Raw genomic sequence first — 16,933 nt, forward strand, 5'->3', positions numbered from 1 at the left:
CCAGTGGTTTGCAACCATTTTTTCATTTGTGGACCCCTAAAAAATTTCAAGTGGAGGTGCGGACCCCTTTGGACAGTTTGAATGGAGGTATGGACCCCTTTGAATTGCAAGTGTGGGTAGTCACATACTTTTGATTGACCACAATCATCTTTCACAGGCCCCTTAAACAGTCTGCGGACCACAGATTGAAAACCACTGCCCTACATGAATAATAGCAAGCGTCAGGTCAACCCAAAACAAAGACTAGGAGACATATTAAGAGCTTGGGAAAATCATCAAAAATCCAAAGACTGAGGAAATATTTATGGTAGTACCCAGAAGACCAAGTGGGCTTGCATAGAACAAGTACAGTATGAACTGAATCAAATATTTTTCAGTATCAATTAAATTTAAAGGGGTACCCAGGTTTTAATCTCAGCAACATATTTGCCAAAGGAAAAAAGAACTCTTTGAGGTGAGCTTTTAGATGTGCATATGTAGCTCACAGGAATGAAATCAATGTCATCTTTAAGTGTTTCGGTTATTATTTCTTTCACATTAAAGCAGGATTATGAGCGAGGTGTGAAGCAGATTTGCACCTCTCTCTTTGGATGTAGTTAGTCCAAAAGCCAGGCTGCCACTTCTACTGCTTAAATGTTCAACAACATTGTCACACAGTCAGTGTGAGTTACAGGCATTGCGCACACATTTTTTTCACAATTCTCTTGGTGTCCACATGAAAATTAAATATGCAAGGAAAAGGCCTGATTTTCAGCCCTTAGGTCAGTGTGCCCATATGTGCCAATTTGCTCACTCACTTTGCACATGGAACTGCATCTGTGCAGGAAAATCACCAATGTGGCTAGATAACTGGCCCTACAGGTATGTGTGTGTGAACTGTGGACTGGTGCCCCCACAGTGAACAACACAGATGCCACACCCAGCTTTATACTGGACAAGCCAGAATCTCTTCACTTTCATAAAAAGCGGCCATGTTCATATCGAAAAGAGCAGCACTGCACTTTGATGATGGTCACACACATATGAGGATATAAATCAGAGATAGCAGAGTTAGTAGCCCTGTATGACAAGTACTTTACTATTCCAGAACACATAGTGTTTGCCTCTATTCTTTTGTTGTCATTTGTGCGTATACTTTATAGTTAAAAAAAGAAGAAGGGTTAAGGAATCTGAACACAAGTTCAAATTCTTTGTAATATAAAGACAGGAAGTAGGAAGCACTATATTATAAAGGATGCTAATTGCTTTAATTTGTTAATCTGATACTGGAAATTGCTACTTTTTTATGCCCCACTACCTAGATTTTAATCTCAAAATGACTGTCAGAAGTGTAACCAAACAACTTGAAACAGAGTCATTTCATCACAAAGAATCTAAAGAATCTGTACTAAAGGCGTGTGAAATGGCTGTATTTGATTCAGATTCCGATTTAGCCTGAACCAGGGACAGTGATGTGATTCGTTGATTCGGATCACTGTCCCCGATTCGATTCGGCTGATTTTGAATCTGAAGATTCGATGCTGATTCGGAGAATCAGCGATTCGGCCACAGACACAGCTTTAAATGTTTTTTTTTATTTTTTTTTTACATACCTTGAGGTACCAGTGCAGCTCGTGATTGCTGCAATGCTGGGGCGCATGGAGCGTCCCACAGGAGTGCGAGGTGGGGGCCCCCTGCATGCTCGGCAGTGATCACCAGTAAGCATGCAGGAGGGTCCCCCGAATCCCCCGCCCCAGCTCAGTGATCGGCCACGGGGGGAACCTCGTATGCCTTCTCAGACCCAGGAGGCACCAGTCGCCAAGCCAGAGGGGCACGGGGGGCCCCCACTGCATGCTCCCTGGCGGCCCCAGAAATGGACTGGAAGTGCTTCTGGTCCACTTCTGGGTCTGCTGCCGAGCGCGCGGGGGAGCCCCCTGTGCTTCTGTGGGATGCTCCATGTGCCCCAGCATTGCAGCACTCATGAGCCACCTGCTATCTAGAGGTATGTGGAAAAAACATTTCAAGCTGCATCTATATCCAAATCATTGATTCTTTCCGAATCTCTCCGAATCAATTCAGAGAGATTAAAGGGTCTCCTGATTTGATTTGGATTTGGAGATTCGGCCACCAAAGCAGGCTGAATCTCCACCGAATTGAATCAGGGACCGAAGCTTTGCACAGCCCTAATCTGTACTCGATTTTGATTTGAAGACATCAAAGGATGGAGAATTTACCCGTCCCTTTACCTCCCTCACTTGTAAACATTTGTGTCTTGTTTTCAATGAGTATTTGTCTGTCTGGATGAAACATCTAAACAGCGGTCTTTTTCTCAATAAAGAACCATAATATTCTGTACTTGCTCTTGGAGAAGGTATTTACGTTCCACATAGGGCACTGTGGCCAGTACAATTCACTGAAAAACAAATGTGGGCAAAACAGGCTCCAAACCTTGCTATTTGATCTTCCTCGTGCCTTTTAAATCTAAATATTTATGTAAGGTATCATATTAACTAATCTTTTTAAAAATCCTGGTAAACTGTTATTACCTCTAACAGATCCCTGCAGAAGTGAACCCCTAACAGGTCATTCATAAGCTGATGTGGCTTTTTAAACTGTTCTCCATTGTAAATATTTGGCCTCTTAATGTCATCAAGATTCCAGTTGCTCTGGAATTATAGGACATTGTGAACAGATGCCTCCAATCTGCATGCAATCTATGCGGCTTTATTATATCTATAGCTTTATTATATCCCTTCCCTTACCCTTCTTTATTTATAACTAAATCATCCAAGTTATCTTCATTCCTATTCATATAGAACTACAACCCTGAGCCAGAAAGCCTTAGATCTTTTTTGTTGTTCTTCTGTGGGTCTTTTATATTTCCAGTATGCTCTTTTTGGGCTAAGGTGATCAACACTGACAACTCAGTTTTTGGGATGAGTCTTCACATCAAAATAGATGGGTCAGGCCATCAGGTAGTGTAAAATCAAATTTAATTTATTGAGAGGGCTGGGACATATGACTTAGGAGGAGAGGCTGAAGGAACTGGGTTTATTTAATCTGGAGAAGAGAAGATTGAGAGGGGATTTAATAGCAGCCTTCAACTATCTGAAGGGGGTGGTTCAAAGAGGATGGAGCTGAATTGTCCTCAGTGGTGGCAGGTAACAAAACAAGGAACAATGTGGTCTTAAGTTGCAGCAAGGGAAGTTTAGGTTAGATATTAGGAAAAACTCTTTCACTAGGAGGGTAGTAAAGCACTGGCACAGGTTACCGAGAGAGGTTGTGGACTCTCCATCCTTGGAGGTTTTCAAGACCCCAGTTAGGCAAAGCCTTGGCTGGGATGATCTAGTTGATGGTCCTGTTTTGAGTAGGGGGTTCAACTGGATAACCTGATGTCCCTTCCAACCCTAATTTTTTATGATTCTATTTTCCTCAGCTAAGCACTTGGCCCCAAAATGCTATCAACATTTTTGTTATTGTTTTTTTTTTCAAATGCCAAAGCAACATCCCTTCACCCTTTTAAATTGAGACTATTTCTTCTAAGATGCATGTTGTTGTCTTTTGCTTTGAAACCAAAGAGGAATGTGCTTACTATTGATGCAAATAATGGTTTCAGTCCAACTAGTCTCTATGTAAATATTCTCATGCATGTCAAACCTTCAGTCTGAGAACCTGAACAACTGTATGTAATGTATATCTAGTGTCTTAGAAGGTGATTTAATTGCAAATGAGTTGTTAAAAAGAATCCAGCATTTCAGAAATTCAGGCATTGCACATTGTAGCAAGTCACTGGCAGGACCCATACCTTGGAACACTTTTTTTCATTATCACGCGTGATTCCCAAGTCCTAAGACCGAAGCGTGCATTTCTTTGGGAAAATCTGTGAAAGGTATGGCATGTCAGGCAAAGAGATCAGATTTATAGTCCTCTCTCAAATGCTTTTCACAAGGAATAAAAGAAACACTTCCCATATGGCAAAGTAGCTGCAGGTACTTTGAAAAACAGAGAAAAGTTTGCGACTGCAAAAAGTGCTAAGCAAGTTTGAACATTAAAGCAATGATAGCTTGGTGCTTGTCAGTGTGGTTTATCCATCTAAATGGGTATTGAATTAAGAGGTGTCCGTCTCCTCCAGAACACACACCACCAATTCAGTGTAGAAAACTTCCTAATGTTTCATCAGACTAATTCCATTACCTTCCTAATAGAAATTACATTTGTTTCCTTGGGCTGTGAAATATAGACATAATAAACCCATGAAAAGAAGAGAAAAAATAGTGATATTGATTTTCTAAGGATGAGATAACCCAGAATAATTGGGTTCGAAGCACATCTGAACATAATGCATTCTGGAATTTTTAAGAAAGCTTAAACTTTTTGAAGTCTGCCTTCTGTTTAGATTTTCCTTTTTATTTCCACTTTGCTTAATTATAAGGAACATACAGAGAACTCGCATGGTTTTTAGCTTCTGTTGAAACATGCATTTTCTAAGATTGTTCTGCTTAGTTTTGTGTTAACCCTTAAGCTGCTGGTATTGTCCAGGTATTGTAAAGCTTGGGCAGGGTGTAGGGGTGGTTGTGTGTATACACTTGCCTTGTCTACCACGTACACAGCTGGTGTGACAATATCTTTTAGTTACTCAAATCTGGTCTTTGAAACCACAAGTGAAAACTAACCCATTTGTGTCATGTTCAGTTTATTAGAAAAGTTAGTAGGAAGCCGGGTCAATTGCTACTGATAGTCTGAAATCTAAAGTATTTAAATCTCTTATTAGAAGCTAAATTTCTCTCCAGTCAATTCTCTGACTGCTATCTAAAATGGTCTTAATTTCAGTTTAAGTCAGCATCCATTTTCCATAATAGGAATGGTTTTACATGGTCAAATATACATTCAAAAGTGAGCATCCACTGAAGTAAGTGAAGGATGTGTTTCTCTCTCTCTCTCTCTCTCTCTCTGGTGTACTATTAAAGTACACTAAATTATGGTAAAAATAATTTAGTAAAGTGAAGAAAGTTGTCTCATCATCATCAGTATGCTGAGTTATACCAGGGAAGGATGGATATAGGCCTTTGGTTATTAGCATTAGGTATTTATATTCAGCAGCTATAGTATCATCTTTGGCTCTAATAGACATTTTCCTTTTTTAAATACAAATAGTCTGTTTGGATTGATTTCTTGGCATGTTTTTTCAGCATAATATTGATTTGTTGAATATATCAGACGCTGCTTCTAGTAATCTGAGTTGCCCTGAAGAGTTCAATCCCTGCCCACTGAAATCAGTAGGAGTCCCTCCATTAATTTCAATAATTGTTGGGCCAGATGAGTAGTTTGGAAATATTCAAAAGAATATGCAATTTAAAACATCCCAGAACAACAATGGGGTTTCTTTTATGCCTGCATTCATTACATGATTGTTAAAATTCATTGCCAATGTTTTTTTTAAGCATATGGGCTGGATGCAAAGCCTATTGAAGTCAAGGAGAATCTTTCAATTGATTTCACTTGGCTTTGTATTAGCCCATTTATCTGTTGTCACTTACTACATAATGTTAACCAGGGTTTCTTATTGACATCTTTACACTTGAGTAAAGACTTGCTGCATGGACCTCCTTGTTGAAGAGAACCTTCCAATGAGACTTAACTTGAAGATTTTACATGAATAGCAATGGGGGTTTAATGCCCAGTAGAAAGATTAAAAAAAAAAAATGGAACCTATGTTGCATTAGTACATTGACCCAGAAATGATAAATGCAATATGGAAGGTTTACTAATGAGTCATGAATTTCTTTACAATTGTTTCCACATTTGGAATAGCTCTTGTTGAAATTATCTGGAAGACCACTGAAGTCAGTGGGAGTTTTGATATTGATTATACAACAGCAGGATCAAAACCATAACTTCTGATATATACTGTAACAATACCATGTGTTGTCAAGGGCTTTGTTTTGTTCATGGGATTAAGTGATTTTTCCCTTTTCTTTTAAGCTATTCTACTCTCCTCCTCTTCCATTTTATGGTAAAATAATGAAGAAATGAAGAAGGAAGCTTTCTTGAGTTTACAGCAGAAATAAAGCCAAAAAAACATGGACAGGAAGGTAAAGTACAGTCTATTATAGAGTTCCCACTCAAGTAAGAAAGAACAGTAAACTCTATTAAACTATACTGTAGCTCTCTCTCTCTCTCTCTCATGGACTCAGTTGCCCATAGTGTATTCTGTGTCGTAATAATGCAAATTAAATACGCATTTTTATAATTGCCTCCATTAAAATGATCTATTAATGTTTTAAGGCTCCAACACTTATGGCGAGATTCTAATTGCAAGATTTTGCCACTGGCAGAGTTTAAAGATCTGCTTGATCTTCAGGATATTTATGCCTTTGGGATTATTTTATTGTAAGAAATTAACTTTTGCAAAAGGCTTCTTTCTAGCACTAGGAAAAAGTTGGTAATAACTATTGGCCTTTGAAGGTGGTTTTATGGAAGTATTCCTGGTAAGATCAGATTAAAAAACACACTTAATTTTAACCCAACTTGTAAACCAAAGCATAAATTATATGATTATTTTCTTAGTCTTCTATCTCATCAAGAAGTCTGGGCAGAAAAATAGGCTTAGTAGACTTCCTGGACAGACCAGGAAGCAAAAAAGGAGAATAAAGCCATCCATGATATTTCTTACCAAGGGTGGCATCTCCAGGTTGTGTACATTTCCTTTCTTCGTGTTGCTATATATACTTTCTTTGTTACTTGTCTACCAATACATTAGACCACCAATACATGGAAGGCAAGGATATATTCGTCATTCTGGAGTAAAAAATCAAGTGATCACACATATGCTTATAATGGTAATAGATTGGTCAGACAAGGCAAAAAGAAAGGCAATAGCAGCACGGTTGAAACAGCTGCAAATTCTTGCATGCGAAAGGATATGGCCAATTGCACCGAGAGAACCTGCACTTATGGCAATAGCTACAACCACAAGCTTTACAAGCTTTGTCCCTCCCCACGATCTCACTGATGTGGTATAAACACTACTTCATCTGAACTGTGCAATTTTTGCCCTCAGGTTCCAAAGCTGGAGATGACCAAGCCTCCCCGCTCCTCTCCACACATCTGCCAGCTGTTCCCCACTCTTCATCAGTCCCCTGTACCGTTGGCCGTTAGCTGCCTGCTCATGGTTTTAGGCCACAGTTTAATGTGACAGGCATTCAGAGGGGCAAGCTCGAGCAGGTGGGATCATTATGAATATGAAGTTTGATTAAATTCTCAAATAAAGGAAATGATCAGTTCCAAATCTAAATACTTTTCAAAGGAACTGAAGTCTATAACTGTGGTCAGGGCACATTAGATTTTATCTGACTGGCTCAGAGCATATTTTCTACTAAGAAAAGGAATGATACGGGTTCTGGAATCCTACTGATCATGTGGAGTATGCTCAACCAGGCAGCGAATCAGAGGAGGCACGATAACTTCACCTAAGTGACAAATGTCACCTAATCATCTCCAGCAGGCCTTTAAAGCACTCTGTGCAATGCTGCATTTGGATTGTTGTTCATGTGTGGAATAGAAGGACAAAATTCAATAGCATTACAGAGAAATTAGTCAACCCAACTTTTCTTTATTGCAAAGATATAATTTTTCAATAGTAGATGTTTCACAGGTAATGGTCATTTTTGATGAAACGATTGAATTAAATCAAGATTGAATTTTGATTAAAAAATTGAAACAGATTTCAAAATTGTAAGAAATATGCCATTTTGACATTTTCGGTAAATTTGTTTTGAAATTGTATTTAATTTCAGACTAATGCTGTTAAAAATAAAAAGGTCAAAACTGAAATTAAATATTCCGAATGATCAAAACAGCCATTCAGTAGACACAGTATGATTTTTTTTTAAAGGGTTGTATCAGTGTGTGAAAATTGGGATAGAAAAGATATTAGAATTGACAAAAAATATTATTTGAGAAAGTTTTTGCAAAGCAACACCAAAAACAACGTTGCCCACCACGTCTAGAAATCAGCATAAAATATGATGCAAATATCACTAATACAAAATTATTGTAAAATACCTATATTTTTGTCAAAATCACCACAACCTTGCAAATGGGCACATTTGGAGTATTTCTAGTTTTAACTGGCATGGTTTATATTCACTTCTAGGGACAAGGCTTCTTATTAAGCCTGGACCACAGATGACTTGGTGGTCAGATGCCACAGGAAGGAACTGAAAAGTTAGCATTGCAGGCTGAAAAATGTGACAAGTTGTTGCCGGCGGTTTTGGTGAAAAATTGTTTCACAAACAATCCTAGAAAATCCTAACAAAAAAACAAAAAAAAGGAAAAATTAATAATTTCACACCAGAACCATGAGCAGGCTGCTAATGGCTTGTGGGAAATGGTAGAGGGGACTGATGAAGAGTGGGGAGCAGCTGGCAGATGTGTGGAGAGGAGCAGAGAGGCTTGGTCATCTCCAGCTTTGGAACTTGCAGGCAAAAGTGCACAATTCAGATTGAGAAGTGTTTACACCACATCAGTGAGATCGTGCGGAGGGACAAAGCTTGGGGTTATAGCTATTGCCATAAGTGCAGGTTCTCTCGGTGCAATTGGCCATATCCTTTTGCATGCAAGAACCTCCAGCTGTTTCAATCGTGCTGCCATCACCTTTCTCTTTGCCTTGTCTGACCAATCTACTACCATTATAAGCACATGTATAATCCCCTTGCTTTTTTACTCCAAAACGATGAATATCCTTGCCTTCCATTTACTGGTGGGCTTTTGCTGTGAACCAGTTATATTAAAACCAGTTGAACTGTAGCAGCGCTCCATTGTCCTATTGCCTCGTTTCATCCAGAATATTTATAGTTTTGTTAAAAATTCCAAGCCATCTAAAAGTTGACTTTCTGCTCATTTCCCCAGCTGAATCACTCTTAGAGGAGAACAATTTCATTCAAATATTCTAATCTGCTTTGTGACCCTTCATTTTTAACAGAAATATTTTAAAACCAAGCATGTGCCTGGTGGGGAGAGGAGGGAAGCGAGTGAGCGAGCCCATAACTGCAAGATAGCTGTTATGAACTTTGGATGGAATCAAAGTGCTTTGCAAGTTTTCCCTCTCCTTTCACTCCCTCTCTACTTTTACCAGCACCTGTCATTCCTGATTTGCAACATCACCTGTTGTTCCAACGCTAGGCTTCTCTAGAGCAGAAACTGGAGCAAAGCACAGAAATGCATGCTTGTCATTGAAGTGAACGGAGAAGAAGGAAGAGGAGAATGATAAGATCGTCGCCTGCAGCACTTTGTTTATGAGAACATCCTTCCAGTGATATATGTCTGCACCAGGTGAAAGTATTGTGTCACCCCTAACATATTTTAAATGCCAGGGCTGTCATGCAGGATGACAATGATGAACAAGTTTAAACAAAATACGGCATTGTACCCATGTACAGACCGTGTTAGTTTTTAAAGGTTTGCCCCGGTAGTATTGCTTGATAAAATGTTTCCTAACTGTGTTGGGATCTTCCCTAGCAGAACCCTGTCTCACACTCTCTGCAACTAAATCAACTTGCCTGAACTGCACGTGAATCAACACTGTTAGTCATATATACCTATACATATCTAGCACAGCTTCTCTACCTAATAAGGCCTCCATTACCAAAATACCTCTACCATCATCTCTCCTCCCAGCCCCTTCATGAGGTAGGGAAGCGCTATTATTTTAAGACCTGCAGAGAAGTTCAGTAACCTGCCCAAGGTCACATAAATTGTGTGGCACAGCTGGAAAGCAGACTCAGGTCTCCGACTAGTATCCTGCCACTAAACCATCTTTCCTATCTCTTGCCTATATTGCTTTCTCCTTTCCTCTACCTTGCTTCCATGGAAAGGGTGGAGAGTTGGTCCCATCCTGCAAAGCACTTCGTTTTGAATTAGAGGCACTATTACTCATACTTTCACTCTGCTACATTTTCTTTCCTTGTTTCTTTACCAGTGGTAATACACAGGCCAAAACAATGAAACAGGCATCTGTGGAACTATATGCTGGATCTTTTCTAACTTCACGGAAGCTTTCCATCAAGATTTCTATTGTCTCTTAAACTGTTGGCTCAGTAGTTAGAACAGATTGACAGTGGGTCTTTGAAAATTAAAAGCATCGATGGCTTTCCTGAAAATTAGCAAAAGACCTATCACTAAAGCACACCCGATTTCAGGCAGTCTTATTCTGTTCGTGAATTTATTTAAAAGAACCTGAGGGTGGTTAGAAACGCAGAGCCAGAAATGGATCAAGTCTTTGCATGACTAAAAAGATTTTGCTCCTGTTTGCACCAGACACATGGGATGCGTCCAAATGAGCGTGCATGTGCGGTATGCGGGGATGCAGACCTGTCTGCAGCACCATACATGCCACACGTGCAGGCATTCATTGTACTGCTAATTGGCAGTGTGGCAGGGTTTTTTGACACTGGAAGATCCCAGTGTAAAAAAAAACCATGACAGAAAAAAGCGAAGTGGTGCAAGTAGTGGCAGTGTGCGCCGCCCAAAACGAGAACCTGGCTGGCCACAGCTACACTCCGGTTGCCAGCCAGGGTCTGCTCACCTGATTTGCCACCGCTGGAGTCCTGGGAGGCCCGCAGGACCCCAAGTGAGGCTGCTTGGGCTAGCCCAGGTGCTGGCCTCAACCTCTTCAACCCCACCCGGGGCAACTTGCTGTGCACCAGAGTACACGTGCAGGGGTGTTTCCCAGGGACAACTAGCAGTGACACACTTGTGCCACTGCTAGTTGTTCCCAAGGCATGCATATTCCCACTCATGGGGATGCACCTATTAGGTTTGCCTTCAGCACTATAAACAATTTATGCACCAAACTACCCTCTTGATGGCAATTTCTTTACAACTAGTTTCCTCATGGAAAAAAAGCATTTGTGCCACTACCACTGATGCAATGTTTTTACAAAACATGACTCATTTTCTCAGATTAATGTCTGGAGTGGACTCTCTAGGACAGTCCACCGCAAGTAACATTGACTATAAGAAGTGAATACCGGCAACCCATTGCTAGCTTGCTACCCAAATTTAGGTAAAAGTGTTTGGTGACAAGGATAAAGAAAAGAGCAAAGGAGCTATAGCTATGCATGTCACATGGGGCGTTTATACACGTGCTCTGGGAGGTGTGGGGGAGCTGTGCTAATTAAAGTGCCTGGAGCATCATGTGTATCAATGTCCCCCACCCTGAAAAATGGCAGCGGGGTGCTTTGAACTAAAGCTCGAACAAGCTTTAGTTTAAAGAGCCCTGCCACCAATTTTCAGGGTGGGGACACTGATACAGATAACACTGGAGGCTGCTGGAGCATGGTGATTTCCATGCTCCAGCAGACTCGATTAATTGGGTCTGCTCTGATGCAGTGGATTTACAGTGTGTCAGAGTAGTCTTCCTGTATGTGTATAGGAGGTCATGATGTTCAAGGCTTAAAGAGCACAGAGGTTTATGTCTGAACTCAGAAACCTGCTGTATGAGTCATTTAATGCAATGCTAGAGATGCTGTTAGTACTGAGAAAAAACCATAGTCAGATTGTCTCTGGTTTGACACCAGAGGTAGGACCTCAAGAGGTTTTCAACCATCCAAGCTCTTCAACTAAAATCCCACGCGACCTTTGCAACACTCTCTACTTCAGTTTTCCCATCTGTAAAATGGAGAGAATACCTGTTTCCCTGACCTTGCAGGGTGATTAGGAAGGCTATTCAATTCATGGTTACAACATTTCTTGAAAATGGAAGCATCAGGTCAGCATTTAAATCCTGTAACTAAAGATTTTTTTTTTTAAAAGAAGAACACTCATTTTTGTTTAGACACACCCAAGGAGTGCTTTGCTTGAGATAAGGCTTCAGGCCCATACACTGCATATTTAAGAAATAGTTTACTTCTGAACCAGTAAATGTGCTACACAAAGCAGCTATTATTTATGCATTCCTGCATACATGGCAAGGTGAAAATAATAGAATAAACATCATATACTTCATTATGATATCGGTTTACACTTCCAGGGTACACAAAAAGAGGCCATTTCATCAAGCTAATTGCCTGAAAGTAAAAGAGAGAGAACTTTAGCTATTAGTCTATTATGGGGCTTTTTTCTTAATCACAAATAGGGGCCGTGTGTCCCCAGGGGGATGTGTATTCTAATTTACAATTGAACTACAGATCAGAGCAATCAATCTTGTGCAGCACTTTTACAGTGTAATTGCTGCAACATAACAAATAAAAAAAAGCAGCCTAAGTCGGGTTTCAGCTTGAGGTGGAGATATTTACCAGGCATTGGTTCAGGGTGGGAGGGAGAAAGAGGGAGAGAATGAGAGGGAGAGAAAAAAAGAGAGACGCCACAGCCATGAATATGCAATGAGGGCTCATTAGTGCCCCAGTGTTGCCATGACGAATGGCATTATCCCTAGACTGGTGCAGCCTAAACATGAATTTTATAACGACCCATTTATCATGACTTGTCATGGATTTCTTTACTGTACTTTCTACTGGCTCACACACCTTTCACCATTATTACCTTCGAATCCCTTTCTTTTATGATTATTTTATTTGGTATCGATTCCCATCCCCTAAAGAGAAAGCGCTTATAACCAGGAACACGCTGGCCTTTGCAGATTGACTAGTATTTCCAAAGTGGAAGAACCCTTGCAAAATATGTAGGTGGGCTTCGTTCCACTTCCTGGTGGACAAGAGTTTTGTCGTCACAAATATCGGCGCTCGCTAGAAGCCTTGTCAGTTGACTCAGCAGAACGGCTCGAATTGAATGAGCACGGAGACAACTGTCTTCTCATTCCTGGCAGGTGTGATGGATTAATCAGTTCTGTTGCCCTAGGCCTAGACTAAAACTGGTCCTCCCATCAGGCCACACCACCTTTGTGCATGGGATAGGAATCATGACCTAGTCTGTAGGATGACTAAGGCACCACATCCAGCAAGCGGAGAAAAAACTTCTGGCATATACAAGAATGTGCAGCGCACAGTGTCCACATCATGACCAAAATGTCTAATAGCTTAGAACAAGATGCATGAAGTCAAGCCTAAAGGAAAAATGATATATTTAAATAGAAGTAAAGCAACATATGCATCTCCCTTTTCTTTCTTTTGACCACTGCATGTTGCTGTTATTTTACTATTATCTTATACTTTGATCTACTGAGTTATCACCAGGGATCCTGGTTTTCTCTGAAAAAAAAAAATTCCCCAATGTTCAGATTTAAAAAGTAGCCCCAAATCCACATTTTTTGTGATTAAAATGAAACGCCAATAATGGCTACATATCTAGATATCTAGATATTAGTGGCATTTCATTTTAATCACAAAAAAATGTGGATTTGGGGCTACTTTTTAAATAAGTAAAATAATCCCCAATTTTCAGATTTAAAATAGTAACCCAAAATCCACATTTTCCCATGATTAAAATGAAACACCACTAATATATATATATATATATATGAACAACATTTTTACTAACTGCTGGGCATATCTACACATGGCCCCCACGGTGCAGCTGTTACTGTGCTGTCATTTAGTACTTGCTTTAGGAAGTACTAATTGATGGTGCAGTAACAGCCACCAATATATAATATATATATATATGTGACATTTCATTTTAATCATGGGAAAATGTGGATTTTGGGTTACTTTTTTAAATCTGAAAATTGGGGATTTTTTTTTATTTATCAGAGAAAACCAGGATCCCTGGTTATCACTGCCTAAAAAGAAGTCCTTCTACATCAGAAGCTTGCACTCCGGCTGCCAGGGTTGTGTATATAAAGGACTTCATTCTCCAGAGCTATGAAGCTCAGGCACTTCCCAGAACTACAATCCTCACCATATTTTTAAAAGCTGAGAAGTGTATCATCTTCATTATCCCAAATATCTCCAGTGATGTTACTTTTTTCTCTAGTGAAAAGTCGTATTAGATTTCTAGAGTAGCTAAGACTATCAAGTCTATCTTGATGGATTTTATAGTTTTCCTATTACAAGATTTCCACTTTGGGTATTGAAAAAACCAAGCAATTTATTTTCACCTATTACTGGTATAGGGCTTCACTTTCTCAAACAGGTTAGGGGCCTTCCTTGCTCTCTGAAAATACTTCTCCCTAAGTTTCATGTTAGAATAGTCTTAGAGAGTTTTTCTTCATTATTCTACTGGGTACTTGAAATGATTAAAAAGCACATCTAACACCAGAGCAATTAATACCTGCAAAGACTCGTGTTTTAGTTTTCAGAGGCCCTATTTCTTTTATAAAATCATCACTTCGCTATTATAGCTGCCAAGAGAGCTGCAAACTAAATCGCTAGTTTGTCAAAGCAACAGAATCCAAAAATTCATGCTACGTTTCCGTTCTCACATTCGATAAATGAGAATCGCAATGTGTAACAGTGACAGCTTACCTTAGAAAAAAGCATGCTTGGAGGTCTAGGTACCTGGCACTTCCTGATAAGTTGGACATGTCACACTGTTACCTTGTGTTCCCCTTTTCTCTGTGTGTTGTATCTATCTTTGGTCCCTCATCATTTACGTTTAGACTTTACAGACTTGGAGGTTATGTCTATTTGCTCTAGTGCCTCGCAGAATAGAGCCCTAGTCTTTGAACGTCCTTGAACGAAACCTCTAACATCCCACTGTAATACAGTGATGCCAGGAAATTCAGAAAAAAAAGCAAGGAGAACACGAAATAACTTTTACCAAAGATAAATACAAATAAAAAGTGTTAGTTCTGCAAAAAAAGTGTACATTTAAGTAACATAGTTCTTTGGGTAAATCCGATATCTTTTATTAGACCAACTCAAATAGTTCGAAAAATCCCTCTTTGCAAGCTTTTGGAAGAAAATTGTTTCCAATTATTTGAATTGGTCTAATAAAAGATATTGGATTTACTCAAAGAACCTTGTCTGCCTATGTCCTTAGGCCAACACAGCTACAACCTACACCCATTAAAGAACAGAGATTTAAGACATAGGGGGAGCGTCTACACATGATGCTACGGTGACGTAGCGACGAGCTACCTTGCATAGTGCGTTGCTACAGTGATGTAGCTGCTAAAACTAAGCGTCTGCTGCTGGGACAGCACAGGAATGGCTGTTACTGCACCATCCTTTAGGACTTCCTAAAGCCAGTACTAAATGACAGCACAGTTACAGCTGCACCATGGGGGCCATGTGTAAATATGTCCAGCAGTTAGTAAAAATGTTGTTCATATGAGGGGGGGGCAGTGGGTCATTTGCTAGCATCCATCTAACTTGATCTAGCTTCAACCCAGGTATGAATTTATAATGGTATCACCTTTCTTAGTAGTTTAAAGGACTGCTGCTTTCTACATCTCTGCTTCTTTTTGAAGGACCCATGGTCTTATAGTACAGCCAATTTCCAGGTTAATACCGTGCTGTCATGGTACCCCCATTATGAAATCCTAACTCATCACAAATAATTGGTATTATGCTCAGACTTCTTAAACCTCAGATTTTCTTCAATTCTTGCCATAACTGATCAATCATTTTTTGTATTTTCAACTAAACATTCCCATCAAATGAAGCCACTTCCCTCCTTTTTTAAAAAAAGTACTATACCTCATCTCCTATTATAAACTTCATGAACAGAAACAATTAAAAAAAATCCTACAATTTAATTCTCTCATTTATCCACAAGTTTGTCATGCATATGGCATTCATTTCTCTCCTACTTCTATTCCCTGCTCCTTGCAAAAGGCTCAAAGCTCAGCACTGCCAGCACTGACATGCCATACTTTATACTCATCATCACTGACCAAGCTGACCACTGATAACACGACTGATAGTCTCTATGTTGGTACTGTTGCTATGTCTGTATTTTCAGTTTGTGAAAAGGAAAGTCAAAGAGGCTTTTGAAAGTCTAAATAGTAAATAGCTATTCTTTACTGACTCCATGTTGTGCATAGCAATTTAGGGAGGCAAATAGTTCCTAGCCCTGAGGAACTCTGCAATATTAACTCCAAGAATAGCAGCAACAAAATATGGTTTGGTTTGGAACATGTATTGGGAGAAGAGAGGAGGAAGAAGAGGAGAGGGAATAGTAAGGGGTTGAAAAGGAATACACACACTCTCGTAACAGTTTATAGGTTCTAATTCCAGTTTGGCCCATCCAGACCCATTTTTTCTCAGATTTATTTTATGCTAAAATTATGAACAGTCATCAAGGTGGTGTTGGAAGGTGGCACTGGGGTAGAAATCAATGATGAAAAGGTGTTGTCCACTCCTGAGGCACTGTAGCCATATTATGATAATGTTGCTGGACCTCTATGCAACATTGAACATAGCTAACTATGGAATCATGTTCTGTTGTTTAAGAGGTATGGTGGGGTAAGAGATTTCCTGTTTGAATGGTTTTATTTATTCCTTACAGGCCCCACCTAGAGAGTTGTGATGGGCCCCTCTTTTTCTACTACTTCCAAAGATTGTGGAGTTCTGCATTATCTTCATTATCTGTATGAAGCCATTGAAAAGGGACATTTTGAAGCATCACAGACTAATAAAGACCAGCCCTGGGCAGATGACACCTTGCTCTATATCACCTTGACATCAGACATAGCACCATCTCACAACTCTCTAGGTGGAGACTGGCAATTGTCTGGAGAGAAGAGGTTTAACCTGGAGCCAGAAATGTATCCCCTACCTTTCATCTGATTTGCAAATGACAATCATTAAAATAATAAAATAAAATAAATTAAGGACATTCCTTATAATATGGTAAGCTCCTAGTTCTAAAAAAAACTATATATATATATTTTAAAATCAGTTCTCCAGTTATAACAACAGACATACCCAGATTATGGGGCAAGAAGAAAACTTCCTTTGTTCTGTTCACATGAGCTTCTAGAAAACTGTTATTCTGTATACTTGCCTGATACTACACTTAAGAAATATGGTGGGATTTAAAAAGCACACAG

At 39.6% G+C, this 16,933-nt stretch overlaps 1 long non-coding RNA gene across 14 annotated transcripts in view; it reads left to right on the top strand.

The window, feature by feature from the left end:
* Positions 1–16,726, top strand: part of LOC102385845 — a 53,697-nt gene extending 36,971 nt beyond the window's left edge. For 13 of the 14 annotated variants that reach the window (XR_003094484.1, XR_003094480.1, XR_003094482.1 and 10 more), the window contains 3 exons: positions 5,962–6,071; positions 9,116–9,312; positions 16,390–16,726. This is a non-coding gene — a long non-coding RNA (uncharacterized LOC102385845). The remainder of the gene's footprint in view (positions 1–5,961; positions 6,072–9,115; positions 9,313–16,389) is intronic. The other variant, XR_003094488.1, reaches the window with a different exon arrangement.
* Positions 16,727–16,933: the final 207 nt, after the last annotated feature.

Source organism: Alligator sinensis, unplaced genomic scaffold (genome assembly GCF_000455745.1).
Source record: "Alligator sinensis unplaced genomic scaffold, ASM45574v1 scaffold1004_1, whole genome shotgun sequence".
Lineage (NCBI taxonomy): Eukaryota > Metazoa > Chordata > Crocodylia > Alligatoridae > Alligator > Alligator sinensis.